Source organism: Solanum dulcamara, chromosome 11 (genome assembly GCF_947179165.1).
Source record: "Solanum dulcamara chromosome 11, daSolDulc1.2, whole genome shotgun sequence".
Classification (NCBI taxonomy): Eukaryota; Viridiplantae; Streptophyta; class Magnoliopsida; order Solanales; family Solanaceae; genus Solanum; species Solanum dulcamara.
The window spans coordinates 938,796-956,676 of record NC_077247.1 but is presented as its reverse complement, the minus strand read 5'-3'; the positions used below and the strand labels follow the sequence as shown (position 1 = coordinate 956,676).

General features: G+C 37.1%; 1 long non-coding RNA gene across 1 annotated transcript; it reads right to left on the bottom strand.

Annotated features, from left to right (window-relative positions):
- Window positions 1-2,267: 2,267 nt before the first annotated feature.
- LOC129872123 (uncharacterized) lies at window positions 2,268-3,229 on the bottom strand. The gene is made up of 3 exons (XR_008762420.1): window positions 3,123-3,229; window positions 2,937-3,028; window positions 2,268-2,318 (listed from the first exon to the last, which is right to left on the bottom strand). It is a non-coding gene; the product is annotated as an uncharacterized LOC129872123 (long non-coding RNA).
- Between the last annotated feature and the right edge of the window lie 14,652 nt (window positions 3,230-17,881).

Here is a 17,881-nt window from a genome sequence, read left to right as displayed (position 1 = left end):
GGCCTAACAACTCAAGGGTGTTGCTCAAGTGTGGTACAATCAATGAAAGGCCGAAAGGGTTGAAGGGGATTCCATAGGTTGGGAAAATTCCAAGGTTGCATTTCTTGACTGCTTCTTTCCACTTGAATTGGCAGAGGAGAGAGTGTTGGAGTTCATCAATATCAAAATAGGTAATATGAGTGTGAGGGAGTATGCCCTAAAGATCACAAAGTTTTCCAAGTATGCTCCTTCTTTGGTAGCTGACTCCCATGCCCAAATGAGTAAGTTTATTTTAGGAGTATTGGACCTGGTGATAAAAGAATGTCGAACTGTAATCCTTATCAAAGAGATAGATATTTCAAGGCTCATGAAATATGTAGAACAAATAGAAGGGGAGAAGCTTAATGAGATGAAGGTGAGGGAGTCCAAGAGGGTTCAATTTAAAGGTGGGTTGTCTCAATCCAAATCTGGGGGTAGTAATGGTCGTTTTCAACAAGGCCAAAAGTTTCACGTTCAAAGTTCTTCACAAGATTCTGGCCAAAGATTTTTACAAAGATAGGGTGCTCAACCCTAAGGCCCAAAGTGGTGATATTGGTCGATCTATTGTACCCAAGTGTTCCAAGTATGGGACAAAACATTGAGGCAAATATTTGGTTGGTATAGGTTCTTGTTTTGGATGTGGTAAAGTGGGTCACAAGATCGCTGAATTACCTAAGGTTGCATATAAGGAATGATAAGGACGTCTTCAAGGTAAATGTACTCAAGGTACACAATTTCAACAAGGTGCTGGCCTATGCCACAGTAGGTTATATGCACTCCAAGCTAGAAGAGATGTTGAGGAGTCTCCCGATGTGGCTATGGATATGTTGCAGGTCTTTGACTTTGATGATTATGCTTTACTTGTGTCACGACCCAACTCCGTATGCCATGACTGGTGCCCGAGTTGGGCACCCATACGTACCCTTAGCCCCACTTAGTACATTAATCGAATAAACATAGGTAATGATCAAAAGGGATCTCTAAACAGATATAATGCACGAGGGTCAATAGGCCATCACGAAACACAAAAACACCCAAAACATATATACAAAACCCACATCTCATGTCTAAAGACCTGTACAAAATGATATCCTAGTCATATGATGGGACAGGGCCCCGCCGTACCCTAAACAACATATATATATATACAAAAGAAAGTGTCAGTACCAAAATAGGACTCCGAACAAAGGAGCACTGTCGACCAACATGGTGGATATCCTAAGAGAGCGGATCAGCAAACCAATCATCTGTACCTGCGGGCATGTAACGCAGCCCCCAAAGAAGGGGGGTCAGTACGGAAAATGTACTGAGTATGTAAAGCATGGACTGAAATTAGTAAAGTTATTTCCAGAGCAGAAAGTGTAAAAATGAGCAAAATATCCAAAAATATCAAATGCTTATCAAACCACATATAATGGGTTGTAATAAGTAAAGTCATTACCGCAATATAATGTACAAAACTGAGCAAAATGTCCGGAGATATCAAATGCTGATCAAAACCTCAGATAATGTATGCAGAAAAACATATGCCATATCCGGCCCTATTATGGGACTCGGTGAACAAAGTGTAGTCACCCTCCCATCATCGGCGCCACGGCACAGCATAACACCAGAGTAGGGAATATCTCTGTAACAAATCATATCATATCAGATGGCCATATCAAATCGTATCATATCATATCATATCACAAACATATATGTACATGGCACAGCATAACTCCGTGGCATAACATTTATCACCCCATGTACATGTCATACCTGCCCCCTCACGTCGGGACACGGCAAACAATGCAGAGAAGTATGCACGATAACATATCCTGGCCCAGGCTCAGTGAAGGAAGCATTGAGGCATCCACGAGTGGAGTAGTGAGAAACTATATGCAATTTAAATCATATTTAAGACTCAATGGAATAATCAGAATGAGCTATCATTTAAAAATCGAGACGAGACTCATGTCAAGTACCTTTCGAAAGTTACCCTGGATTATATCAGAATAAATCTTCTGGAATCATATAGACGTATCGAAGCATAATAAAATACCTTTTGGAAATCAAGGAATTGGCTATCCTAATGGCTCTAGGAATAGGAACCTCTTTGAAATTATATAAAAGTCATATTTTTGTTTCATAAATACCATACCAAAACAAAGATTAGCTTTACATACTTATGTCAAAACATGAAAATCAAAAGAATATGCTTTACATACTTATGTCAAAAACATGCCAAAAGAAAGAAAGGTTCGCTTTACGTACCTCTTACGGATTACTCTTAACTATGCTCGTCTCGTCGTTTCTTGAACCTATTTAACATGAAATTAATACTAGGTTTAATAAAATTTCACTTTCCAATTTCCAACTCTACACCCAAGTAACCATAGGAATCATTTCCTTATCTATGTCTCTCGACTAGTTTATTACTAGCTCCGAATCTACCGAAAATCGGGCAGCATCTCCCCTGTAACTTGAACATCCCCGAGTTTTCAACTCGGACATCATGTCAACAACCATACCAAAAAAAACAGCCAGAAACATGTATACAAGTAAATCACTTCAACTTTACACAATACAAGCTCTATACAACTCATTCCAAACTACGGTACCAAAATAGAGTTTTTAAACTTTATTTCGTAAAATATGTAGTCATACCAAACGGAGGGCTGTGTGGCTGAAACCAGCAGCACCCACATCCATTTTTGAGTACTTTACAGCCCTGTAACACGCATTTAAACCACCACCAAACTGCAGCACCACAACAACAACACACTACGCGACTTCGATTTAACTACTACGACTTCCATTTAGTTTGTTTCCAACGTCAAACATCCTTATACATTTTTTTCCACTTTCAGCATATTTTAAGACATGTAATACACTTCATAACATCATCATAAAGTCCAGTTCAAAACAGAAAACTTTACCTTTCCCGAAATTCACCAAAACTCGCCAAAACTTGCCTCGGAATTTCCTTTAGCGCAGCTGAAACTTATTGGCTGTTTGGTAACGTTTTGGGCTGCTTCAAACCATAAATTTTCATTACTAATATCTTCATAACATCATGGTATAACTCATATAATTAATTCTTGGAACGTAATTGGAGAACTTACCTTTTTCTCCTCCCAAAACCGTAGCTCTTTCCTTCTTTCTACCTTAATTTCTCTTCTCTTCTCTTCTTTTTTTTTCTTGTAATTTCGGTTTTCATGCTCTTGAACACTCTAGATGAGTGTAGAAATTAATGAGTCATAAGACTCATATATATATATACAACTTTAGAGGTGACACATGTCATCCCCCAAGTGGTGACACGTGTCAAGCCCTAAGTGGCGACAAATGTCAAGATCTAAGTGGTGACACATGTCAAGGTTTCATTGGTCCAACACACCCCTCTTCTCCAATCATGGGCTGCCATGTGGCATGTGGGGCCCACATGAGTCTTCTTGAAGACTTTGTGAAATTCCCATTTTACCCCTAGCCTTCCACAATATTACCATAGGCCACTTTGCGAATTTTCCTTTTTGCCCTTTGCCTTTTCCAATATTTCCACACTATTAATGATCATAAATAATATTCATATCCAACTTGTATATTAAATAAATTTTGGAAGATGTTCATTCCCTTAACTTTACCATGGCTACCTTAAAACATCCAACCTTATAAAATACGGGATATAACATCCTCCATGAGAAATTCCAATTTTTTTGCCCCTTACTTTTTCTAATATTTCCAAGTTGAAATTCCAATTTAGTCATAAGAATTTTGTATCCAACAAGATCAAACATAGCCTTGCCCTTGACTTATTACCGTTATCCCGAAATGCCCTAATGTGCAAAATACGGGTTATAACAACTTGATCCGGGTGCCACATTGTATTTTTTTTTACTCCTTAACTTTCTATAATATTTGATATATTTCTCAAAATTTTGCTAGATCCTTTTTCAATTTATACCCCCATTGGTGATTCGGTTCTAGCCAAGAGAGTCTATAGAAATTGCCTTGTGTCAGTCTTGCATAAGATAATCCCATGTGATCTTGTTGAACTTGAAGGAACAATTGTGATATCATTCTTGGCATGGATTGGCTACATGCTTCTTATGCATCTATTGATTATAGAACCCATGTGGACAAATTCTAATTTCCTAATAAGTCGATTCTTGAGTGGAAGAGTAGTGATTTGGTATTTAGGGGCTGATTCACAGCATGCTTAAAAGCTCAGAAAAATGATTTCTAAGGGGTGTATTTATCATTTAGTGCAGGTTAGAGATAAAAAATTTGAAGCCCCTACTATTGAGCCGATTCCCATTATAAATGAATTCCCCAATGTTTTTCCTGATGATTTGCCCGGTATTTCTCCCAAAAGAGAAATTGATTTCGGTATAGATCTTCTTCCCGACAACCAACTTATTTCTATCCCTCCTTACCATATGGCTCTGATAGAACTTAAGGAGTTGAAGGAACAATTGAAAGATTTATTAGATAAGGGTCTCATAGGGCCAAGCATTTTATTATAGAATGCTCCCATGTTGTTTGTTAGAAAGAAGGATGGGTTACTCCGCATGTATATAGACTACTGGCAATTGAATAAGGTCCCCATAAATAACAAGTATTCCATTCCAAAATAGATGATTTGTTTGATCAACTCCAAGGTGCAAGTTACTTCTTCAAAATTGATCTCTAGTCTGATTATCACCAATTAAGGGTGAGGGAGTGTGACATTCCTAAGATGATATTTTTAACAAGGTATAGCCATTTTGAGTTTTTGGTTATGTCATTCGAGTAGACTAATGCTCCCGCTATTTTGATAGACTTGATGAATCGGGTTTTCAAACCGTACCTAGATATATTTGTGGTGGTATTTCTTGATGATATATTGATTTATTCCCTAAGTGAAGAAGAGGATATGGGTCACTTGAGAATTACGTTGCAAACTTTGAGGGATAAGCAACTATTTTTCAAGTTTAGTAAATGTGAATTTGGTTGAGGTCTATGGCATTTCTTGGTCACATTATTTCCTGTGATGGTATCATGGTTGATCTAAAGAAAATGGAGGCGGTGAAGATTGACCTAGACCATTGTCTCCTTCGGATACTCATAGCATCTTGGGCTTGACCGGATATTATAGAAGGTTTGTAAAAGAATCATCATCTATTTCATTTCCTTTGACTAATTTTACCCAAAAAGGTGAATTTCCAATGGTCGGATGAGTATGAAAGAAGTTTCCTGACATTGAAGGATCGTCTTATGTTTTCTTCTATTTTGACATTGCCAAAAGATCTGGATGGGTTTATCTTGAATTAGTGGCGGTTGTTTTGGCTTTGAAAATTTGGTGTCACTATTTTTATGGGGTGCATGTTGACATATTTACCTATTACAAAATCTTGCAATATGTTTTTAGCCAAAGGAACTTGAACCTTAGGCAAAGGAGGTGGCTTGAACTATTAAAGGATATGATATGAGTGTGTTATATCATTTGGGTAAATAAAATGTTATTGTCGATGCTCTTAGTCTGTTGTTCATGAATAGTGTTTCTCATGTTGAAGATGACAAGAAGGAGTTGGTTAAATATGTGTACTGATTGGCTCGATTGGGGGTAAGGTTGAGTGACTCTAGTGAGGGTGGGTATTTTTGTTCAAAATGATTCAAAATCATCATTGGTATCAAATGTAAAGGCAAAGCAAGACATGGACCCAACCTTAGTTGAGTTGAAGAAATTGGTGGTTGATAAGAAGATTGAGGTTTTCTCATAAGGAGGAGATGGAGTACTTTGTTATCAAGGTGGATTATGTGTTCCAAATGTTGATGGACTAAGAGAAATGATATTGATGAATCTCATACCTCTCGATATTCCATACATTGGGGATCCACCAAAATGTATAGAGATTTGAGGAAAGTGTATTGGTGGAATGGTATGAAGAAGGACATAGCAAAGTTTGTGGCTGAATGTCCAAATTGCTAACAAGTGAAAGTTGAAAATCAAAGACTGTGAGGTCTAGTCCAAGATATCAAAATTCCTACTTGGAAGTGAGACGTTGTGAACATGGAATTCATAACATGCTTGCCTTATACCCGAAAGCAACATGATTCAATTTGGGTGGTAGTGGATAGAATGACCAAGTCAACCCATTTTCTATCGGTTAAGACTTCTTATAGTGCCGAAGATTATGCCAAGATGTATATTAGGGAATTGGTAAAGTTACATGGTGTACCATTGTTCATTATTTCAAATCATAGTACTCAATTCACTTTTCACTATTGAAAATCCTTTCAAAAGGGTCTTGACACCAAAGTTAAACTAAGTACTGCATTTCACCCTCAAATCGATAGAAAAGCCGAGAGAATGATACAAACTCTAAAAGACATGTTGAGCGATTTTGTGATTGATTTCAAAGTAAATTAGGATGATCACCTACCGTTAGTTAAAGTTTCATACAATAATAGTCACCATTCGAGCATCAGGATAGCACCATTTGAAACCTTGTATGGAAGAAGGTGCCGATCAGCTATTGATGGTTTAAAGTGAGAGAGGGTGCCCTTTTAGGGACTGCATTAGTATTTGAGGCATTGTAAAAGGTCAAACTTATTCAGAAGAGGTTAAGGGCTTTCCAAAGTTGTCAAAATTTCTATTTTGATATTAGAAGGAGAGAACTTGAATTCAATGTGGAAGATTGGGTTTGCTTGAAGATTTCGCCCATGAAAGGTGTAATGCATTTAGTAAAAAATGGGAAGATTTATCCCTGGTATGTCGTCCCATATTGGATCCTAAGGCGTATTGGCTCCAGGGCAGACCCCAACTGAAAGGCGCATAAATTGTAGTCTACTCGGCATGTGGTGGCCTATGAACTTGATTTTCCATTGGAGTTAGCCTCGGTTCCCATGTATCAATGTTGAGGAAATATTTTGGTATACCAATACTATTGTACCCTTGGATAGTGTGAGTGTTGAAGAAATGTTGACTTATGAGGAGGTACCGATTGAATATTTTGGACCGCCAATTTAAAAGGCTGAAAAACAAGGAAATTGCATCCATTAAAGTCTTGTGGAGGAACCAAGAAGTTTAAAGTGCTAGATGGAAAGCGGAAGTGGACATGATGAAATGATATCCTTATTTCTTTTCTTCCATTCTGGCCTAAGGTATTTAGTTATTCATGCTCAAATCCTCCAAACTCCTACGTTCCAACCTCCTTATGTCTTATTACATGCATGCATACTCATGAACCCAATTTTGAAAGATATTTAAATTGCATTATTGCATTCATGTTGGATTGTTAGCTATACACTCTACTCTACGCAAGCTAGTTCTACCTCATTCAAGGACGAATGTTCTCAAGTGAGCGATAATGTAATATCCCGGGCGTTTGAAAGTTGGAGTATGATATAACAAGGTAAAACATTACAAAAATGGAGTGAGTGCATTTTTAGGTCAAGTATTTTGAAAAATAAAATATTCAAATTTTTCCCTTTCCAGAAGAGAGTGCAGCCACTCTCCATCGCGGAGATGGTCCAGCACCATTCAAATTCCTCCTTGATCAAAATCTGGCCAAAATTCTCATTCCTCAAACCCTCTCCGCATCGTGGACCTAGGTAAGTTTTTCTGTCCAATTTTAGTTTTTATGTAGGGGTACTTTGGACTTTTTCCTTCCTATCAGTTAATGAACTTGAATGTGTTTGAGATTAAATTCCACCCAAAAACCCCTATTCTGCCTCATTCTTTCACAATTCATCAATTACAAAAATTCTTTGTCTACAAAGGGTCTCAAATCTCCATTGAAGACAAGTAAGCAATCCTCTCAAGTTCTTCATCAAAATTCAAAATTTCTTTAAGTTTCTTCTAACTTCTTATCCAAGGTATGTGAGTATTCATCTATGGGTCCTTTTCACCCATGGAGCCCAACAAATTATCAACTTTTTCAATTAATTCGAAGTGTGTATTTTATGAGTTTTGTGATCTCAATTTCAATTACATAAATTATGATTTAAATTATGATTATGAACCTATCTAAATAGGAATTAATGATTATTGCATGAAATTGAAGAGTTTTCTATGAATTTTCTACATTACTCTTTAGAGTTCATGACATTAATGATGGGTATTTTCAATTATACTTCAAATTGATATTATTTTTCATGAATATTAATTGTGTCATCTCTATTATGATTTATCTTATTATTATTGATCAATTTATGCATAATCCACATCACAATGCATGATTTCAAGTTGATTTTCATTGACCTATGCTATATGTTATATTCAAATATGTTTTCAAGGAATTATGATCATGAATTTCAAGGGATTTCAATGAATGTTTATGAATGACTATTAAAGTTTATGAATGACTCATGAAAGGTTATGAATGATACTTTAATGATGTTTCAAGCAAGTTTATGAAAATGGGTAACTTAATATCCTTAATGGTGACTTGTTACCCTAATGATACTCCTTATGAAATAAGATTCATAATGATGGAAGGCTTACACCCACATTATATGAATCACATGATAATGAGCTATTCGTATGAACAAGTTTTATGAATTGGATTGGTAGCTTTTGATTGCCTTTCAAATGATAAGCTTATGATTTATGAAAAGTATGATGTATGATTATATGTATTCCATGAGATATTGACTTAGCATCGAGAAGACTTTGAGGTGGAGACTCGACCCAAGGGGTCCTTAATAGCAATCTCTAGTCACTTAAGTATATTGCCACCTAGTGACTTAAGCACATTGCCACCGTAGGATTATTGCCAATATAACATAGCTAGTAGATCAACATATAGTATATGTTTATGATTACCCGCTTAGCGGGGTAGATTCTACCTTGGCAAGTAGATTCCTTTTTTCCCATTTTATGGGGATACATCGAGATTCCATGTTATAGATCGCATGGTCTTATTGTCGGTTACAGTTATATCCCACATATGTACGGTCCCTTATGATTATTTATTTCTAATCCTAGCCTTTACTTTTACATGATACTCTTATGATTTATTGTGAATTGACACTATTCATGTCTTCTTATGATTTTACTATCTCTTTTATCATGTTATTTGAAATGGTCATTTGCACAATATGGTTTTATTATGCATTACATTGCCTACATACTTAGTTCGAAGGTACTAATGCATACTTCATTTCCTACATTATATCATAATGTAGGGAAAGACGCCTGTCACGGCCCAAGCCTAGGGCCTAGACGTGACACAATGAATGAAGCACTCAGAGGTACCTCACCCAAGCCTCTTAGCACTCATTAGGCTTCTCATCAGTAATGACAAATAAAAAAATAGAAACATAAAGGGGTAACGGGACTAAGGAATCTCACATAGAATAAGAGTCATAGTCATTTTAAACATTATACATTTTGTTGTACAATCATAGCTTCTACATTTAAGACTTGGAGAGGCTAAGACATGTCCCTAGCAGATATGTAAGCAATTAGTATAGATGTATAAATAGCAGTATCATTTTGATGTCCTTAAGATAAGATAGCCATATCAGATTTTGAGGTGGATTGACAATATGACATATGAGTTGGAATTTCCTTTTGAGTTGGCATCAGTGCTTCTAGTAGTCACGACCCTAACTTGGGCCATGATGGCACCTACCATAATCCGTGACTAGGTAACCCAAACCCAATACAAAATGCAAAAGTCAGACATCAATTTAATAAATAAATAATAACATAAGAAGGTAGAAGCAGGGATAATATAACAAAGAGGTCAAGCCATGGTATAGATGTGTAAATATAATACAAAATATACAAAAAGGCCCGAAAATAACGAAAAGATGAACTGACTATAGACCAATCCCAAGAATTGGTATCACCTATACAAGAGTTTCTAAGTACAAAAGCTGGCAATATATACAACACAAAGCTGACTGTCCAAAATACAAGTGCAAGTCAGTACAAAAATGGAAAGCAACAAGCCTCTATATGCTGAGAGCTCACCACTATTCGGATCTGGCACAGCTACGAATGATCAGGTGCATGCTGGGGGTGGCACAAACTAGGAACTGTATCAAAAAATGCAGAAGTAGAGTATGAGTACAAAAATATGGGGTACCCAGTAGGTATCATAGGCCGATTGAGCTCAGAAAGAATAAATATGTATATATACATAGCACGATGATACTAATATTAACATGAGTGAAATATAAGCTACAACTACATGTGAAGTGGGGGTACCAGAAGAACATACAAAGGCCAAATAACACAACAACAATAGGTAATCATAATAATTGCCTTAACTCACAAAATACTGGAAGAGTATGAAGGATATAACATAGCAAAGATATAACAATAATCCCAAAAATATATTATAGAGCACCCGAAATTCAAACCTCGAGCTTATCAATAATAAATATAATAGTGTATCCCAAAGTCAATAAAAGGGGTCTCCTAGAATCATACCTCGAGCTCATCAAAAGCATGAAGTTTCATAAACAACAAGATTACTAGTATTTTCAAATCCTTATACTTATTCATTTACCAAAATCCCAGTCTTTTCATTAATTAGTCCATTTAGAGGGAAAATTTCCAGTTTTAGTCATCAGTGAAGTAACAAGGCAAACAGCATATCACTTGATCAAATCTAGGGGAAATTCCCGCCAAGGGCATCAAATTACTAACCTGGACTCCAACGTACCAAAAGCATGGCCTCCGGCCTAACATTTCAATAACATATGCAGGTAAAACACAATCATAACATGAAAGCACACCAAAAACATCACACATAACCAACCAAGTAAACAAGCGGCACCCTAAATTTCAAATCACGTAGAAGCAAATTCTAAAGATACAAAGCAATGCAACCAAATCAAAAAAGCACCTAAACTAAGGCTTCAATGGTTAAAATCCAAAATATCATCAACGATGGCCATCAACACCTAGAAATATATATATATGATACTACTCATAATATACAAGTTCTAACCAAGCTAAGTCTAAAAAAAAGAAACCATAGCCTATTTCAAGGTCGAAACTGCATACGAATAGCTCAACTGGAGCATTTCCTTTTTGAGCCACCTCCAAACGATGCCACTCTACAAAATTATCGAAGAACACATCAAAACAAAACCAACGATACTATCACGACCGACCTAGGGCACCTCGAATGGCTCCAATCAAGCCTCTTGACATATCATAAAGCATACATAAGGTAAAACAAATGCGGAAATATCATAAGAGAGTCTAAATCATGATTCATAAAGTAGAATGTAACTAGACAACATAGACTCAAACATTTGTCCAATTAATGCCTCAAATTATGAATATGGGCAGGGCATAAGACATTTTCCTATCTCACCCGCAATATAGAATAAACAAATGTCTTTAGAAGTAACAACACAACATCTCATAACTAGTCCTCGATAGATGAGGACTCGCCATAATTTTGCCAATAAGAAAGCTCAATTAGCCACATGGATGGATATGATCCTCAACCTCAACCCCTACATTATGAGACAATGTAGGCAACAAAATGGGTTAGTACATTTGAATGTACTAAATATGTGGGCATGACATGCAATATAAATCATAAGATGATTTGATCAAGAGTGTACATAGTAAAGAGGAAAAGTAAAGTCATGAGGAATACCATAATGATCAAAGCATTTAAAAGACGTAGTTGAAGATCATTAAATAACATAATACTCATATACATATGTGGGATAGGAACCATAACCGAAAATAAGACCATGCAAGCTATAACATAGAATCCCGTTATCTCCCCATATAACAAAGAAAAAGGGGAATCTACTTGCCAAGCTAGACTCTACCCCACTAGGCGGGTCATAACATACGCTATATGTGGATCCACTAGCTAAGTCATAAGGTAAACTATGGTGGCACATAGTTTAAGAGGCATGAGGCTGCTACTAAGGCTTTTGGTAAGCCCCCCACTTTAAGTCCACTCAGTGCTAAGTCGAATCCCACGGAAACATACATATCATAGAAATCATTATGAACATATATTATAGCCATGACCATAGGTTTGAAAATCATAGAGTAGCTCATTTCATAACATAGTTGCAATGTGAGAATTGCTCTTTCATCATCACAAATCATACTTGCATAATTTGTATCATTAGGTCCTAGGTCACCACATAGGGCCCTAAATCACCTTTCGTCATAACTTGCATAAAATTCATATCTTAAATGTACTTGTAATTCATGATCATAATTCATGCTTGATTTTAGAGTAAAACTCATATACATAATCAATTTGACTAAAAATCATGAGAATACCTTGAAAACATTGAACTCCATAATCATATTTCATATGATTCATCATAGAAAATAGCTTCATGCATGGGCATTCATAATTCAATTTAAAATTATATAATTTAAATAGAAACATACTCATAATGATCATTAGTAATGATTAAAAATGAAATCAAATCATCCCAACACAATTCATCAAAATTGAAGTTTAATAGTAATGAGATTTTATGAGATTTTATTAGATTTTTGAAATAAACTTTGGACTCCATGAGTGGAAGGGACTAATGAATCAATCCACACATATATTGATTGAAATTAGACTTGAATTTGAGAAAGAAGACCTGATCTTAAAGAAACCCTAACCAAAGCTTGATGAACTCTTGAGGAACCTTGGGAGAGAAGTCTAGAATTTGTTTGGGGAATAATAAGAGAATAAAAGAGTTTTAGGGGTATTTAGGATACAATTGTAATGAATCTATTCCTTAAAAAATGACACATACATTATTAAAATGTAAAGAAAATACCAAACTACCCCTCATTAAATGCCCAGAATTTAAACCTATGGATGCACTTCTACGAATTTTAGGAATTATGATAAGTCGTCATTACGACTTGTCCTGTAGGTGTTTCAAAAACCTAAAAAATCAAGCTCTGAAGTCCCTTTATGAGTTGCATTTATGACTCGTCGTTGTCTTTACGAGTCGTTAAAATGACTCATCTTGGTCTAAAAACCTGAAAGTTAGATAGTCATTAAAGTTTCATCTTGACTTGTTTCTACGAGACATAAACTTCTCAACGACTAGTCCTGTTGAATCATAAATGAAGTCCTGAGGGACAACGGTTTGTAGGGTTCAAGGCCTACACTACGACTCCCCTCTACAAGTCGTAGACTATTCCACGAGTTGTCATATGACTCATAGACTCTCAATTTGCCTTAGACGATTTACAATTCTTTACTTCACCTCTACAGGTCAAGTTTACGACCCATAATAACTCAAACGAGTCATAGATTGACTCGTAGGTCTGGGCAGTTTCAATTCTTTTTGAAAATTTTTCTTTCATTCGAATTTTCATCTAATGGGGTCTTATAGATACCCATATTACCACAATTCAAATCGGAACCAAAATTGGGTAAAAATTCAACATTGGGACCCATGCATGAAATTCAAAAACCAACTCCATCACAAGATTTCAAATAACTCAAGGAATTTGTTCCCCAAAAATAGGGACAATCGAGCACTGAAAGGGCTTAAATTAGGCCCAACAAAATCAAGCCCTAAGAGGGTCAAAAATCAAGAATTCAACAAAAATATGAAGAACTTACAAATTTTTGGGACGAATATAGGTTATGGAAAGTTCCTACAAGAGTTGACGATGTAAGGCAACAAGAATTATTGAATTTGGTCAAGAGGAGCTCTAAAAATCAAGTTTTGTATATGGAGGAAATGAAATAGGAGGGGTTGGAAACGGGTCTTAAAGGGACTGAAGTGCCAAGCCTAATTGGCTTTCGTGAATGTGGAGACCGGCTCCGCAAAAGTAGAGGTCAGCCAGCTGAACCTTTTGTGAGCCAGTCCACGAATGTGGAAAAGGGACATGTAACCCTCCGTGAACGTGGCCAAAGGCCCACGAACAAGGCCAAATGCCTGCGAACGCGGTGGACAAGCAGCCACACCTCAGCAAATGCGGCCAAAGGCCCGTGATCGCAGAGAACAACTTAGTGCTACACCAGTAGTTGTGCATCAGTATTTTACTAAGGGAGAAAAGTGTCATGACCCAACCCCGTAAGCCATGACTAGGGTCCAACCTGGACCCCCTTATGCATATCTATCAGCTACACTTAAGTTGAACCATGTGTGATGTGACACTATACACAAAAAGCTTAATAGTTTAAAACTTTTTCACGTATATGTAGCCTCTTTCATTTGTATCATATCATGAAAGGGCACGCGAGCTGACGAGGCTGCAATAACATAAAAACAGTTACAACATGCCGTATAGGCACAGTCGAAACAAACTTATAAACAACCAACATATACATATATCTACAGACCTCTAAGAATAGTAACAATATTATATGGCGGGACAGAGCCCCCGCCGTACCCCTGGACAATTAAATACATACATATTACATCACTAGTATCAAAAGTTAGGCTCTAAAACAGTGGAGCGCTCCCAAAATCGCTGAGTGGAAACCCTAAGCTGGCGGATATCTAAAATGAACATATATACCTGCGGGCATGAAATGAAGCCCCCCAAAGAATAAGGGGGTCAGTACGATATATGTACTGGTATATAAAGCATAACAACATATAACTGAGCTAACAACTGAAGTAGGGATGCAGGAAACAAATATAACAGTTAACGAATTTCTCTACCTGCATCCTATGACATGAGGGCATGTATATCTTCCTTACATACCATACCTGGCCCGCTGTGGGACTTGGTGCTATAAGTGTGTCACTATATTTCCACATGCATGCCTATAGACTGTATTCGGCCCTTCAGTGAGGGATTCAGTGAAGCTGTCATTTCATCGTGTATCATGCCAGGCCCTTCACTGGACATGGTGAATAATAATTTCATCATATATCATGCCCAGCCCTTCATGGGACGCGGTGAATAACTATTTTATCATATATCATGCCCGTCCATTCATGGGATGCGGTGAATTTATAATGCCTGGCCCTTCATGGGACGCGGTGAGTTTATCCAGCCCGGCCCTTCACGGGATGCGGTGAGTGATGTATTAACAGCCTGCATGAGTAGAATAATGAGAAACCATATGCAATTAGCTCATCATCTAAGACTCGGTATAACAATTATCATGGACTATCATTTGAGGATAAAAATGATCATCATCTTAAGTATCTGCTAAATGTCATTAGGGGCCATATCGACGGAGTCTCAAGAGTCCTAGACTTTTATTAGGGTAATACCAAACGGCTTATGCAATCAGATACCCTTGTCATTATAGAGTTCTTAGGCACGAGAGCTCATACATTTAATTAGTATTCATCATATAAGGACTCGAGAGTAGCAGTTCAACTACTTCAAGAACTTTGATATTAAGAAATAAAAAAGATTTATAGTTCATACTTCCCATGCATCCGGTTACTATTTCCTGTATAGAAGTCTCAAGGGTGATAGCTCAGCTACCTTAAGATCCTTAGCATTTAGAAGTGAACACGAGTCAATAGGCTCTACATATATTACCTTTTACCCTATAGAAGCCTTAAAAAGGCAATAGCTCAACTATTACAGGAGTTCTACCATTATGAAGTAGATAAGAATTATGAACTGTACTCGGAGCTTTACGAATGGAATTATCCCCAAGTTCCATATACAAACCATTCATAACTTATATCTAAGACATGCCAAAATAAAGAAGAATAGCTTTACATACTTATGGCAAAGACATGCCAAGAGAAGGAATAAGCTTTACATACCTCTTTCGGGCTTCCCTTAATCACGTCTACGTCGTCGTCCTCCAAACCTATTTAACATGGAATAAATCCAAGTATCAAAAACCTTAGTCTTTCCATAACCTTAGGTTACATAAGAGTATTTCTATAACTCATCCCTTCGCTCGTCTTCTCAAGTAGTTCCTTAACTAGTTAAAGAGTTAACGAAAATGGGATAGCATGTCCCCTATAATGTGCCCTATCTGAATCCCCAATTATGTCCTTAATACCTACAAACAATCAACAAAATAACCAGAAGCTCATAGATATGTACAACATGGAAACATGACACAATATAAACTCCAAACGACTCGCTCGAAACTACGACGCCAAAATAAGGTTTCTAGTTTCCAATTTGCAAAACCTTTAACCGTACGAAGTGGGGGTCGTGTGGATGAAACCATAAGATACCCCACATATTTTAGAATACATTTAATCCCAACACACACCACACAACCAGCAGCCTCCTCCAAACACACAATACCTCACTTCGACAATAATTTAACTACGACGACTTCAATTTAAATTGTTTCTTTCGCTGAGCATCTCCACAATTTTTTTATACTTCAAGCCGTATACAAGGTACATAATACACACCATAAAAACCCCATAAAGTCCAAATTTAAATGATAAACCTTACCTTACCCGAAATTATACAAAACTTGCCAAAATTGCGCCTCGGAAACCTCTTTAGCGTGCTGAAAGTTGCGGACTGTTTATTGTTTGTTTTGCCTGAAACAAGCCATGATTTTATACTTATAATAACTCCATATCATCATGTTATACCCTGGATAATTAATTTACGGAATGAAATTGGGACTTACCTATTTGTTTGCTCCAAGCCGTCACGTTTTTCTCTCCACTTTAGGGTTTGTTCTTCTTTTTTTGTTTGCTGAAGATTTAATGAATGAAAGCTTAAGTATATGTTACATATACATACATATATGTAGTCTTAGGGGGTAACACGTGTCATCCCCTAAGGGAGACATATGTCCAGCCCCTATTGGGCCACTGCATCCATTCATTGAAGGAGGGGCTGCCACGTGGCAGTGGGGCCCACCTCCCCCAAGCCGGTGGGTCACCTACTTGACCCCAATAAGGTGGGTCACCTTATTTCTTGAGGTGCTACCACATGTCACTCCGTCATTGGCTGCCACGTTTCTTCTTTTTGTCTTTCTCGTGGGTTCGTAATCTCGTCTTATTTTAAGAGCCTTTGTAATCCATACTACGTAAGCTTGGCATATCCTCAAGTAGCTTAGGTATGTAATACTTCTAAGTTAGGAGCTTACGTAGGTAAATCGAGTCCTATGACTCATTACTTGGCCTATAATTCCTTCCGGATTCTTATGACTCTATTTCCAACCTTCTCTACTATGGGGTATCACATTCTCCTTTTCTTAGAGTCGTTTGATGGTGCCGTAGCTTATACGGCTCATATAATAATGTCTAAGGAACTTAGGATACATTACGAGCTCGAGAATGTGGGGTGTAACATCCTTCCCCCCTTTAGAACATTCGTCCCCGAATGTTGAATAAGACTTTCCTTAAGACTTTATACAAACTGTAGGGAGATTCCCTTCTATTGCGATAACATACATTTTCATCTAAATAATTAATATACGAGTTCCAAGAGTGGGGGTTAGCTGTAGACATCGGGAATAGGTATGGATACTTGTGTTTCATGTCCTCATCAGCTTCCCAAGTCATTTTTTCACGATTCTTACTCTGCCACAACACCTTGACAAAAGCTACGTCCTTAGTTTGCAACCTTTTAATCTGCCGATCTAATATGGCAATAGGTTGCCCCTCATAGGATAACTTTACTTTCATATGGACCTCACCCATGAAGAATATTCTAGGAGGGTCACCTATATATTTGCGGAGCATTGATCTGTGAAAACAGAATGTATTGATTCAAATTGGACTGTAGGTCCAACTCATAAGCATCTTTATCTATGCTATGAATGACCTAAGAAGGACCAATATATCCCCTTTTTGTTGACTCTAGGCTGATAATCGATAGCTTGTCCTTGAATAAGCTTTACTTCATCAATAATTTGTTGGATCCCCTCTAGGCCTATTTATTAATCGAAGGGAAAAATGTTGTACTTAGATTCATCTGTGTTCCCAATCCGTACCGGAATGATCTCCAGCGGTTAGATGTAAATTAAACTTCTTTGTCTAC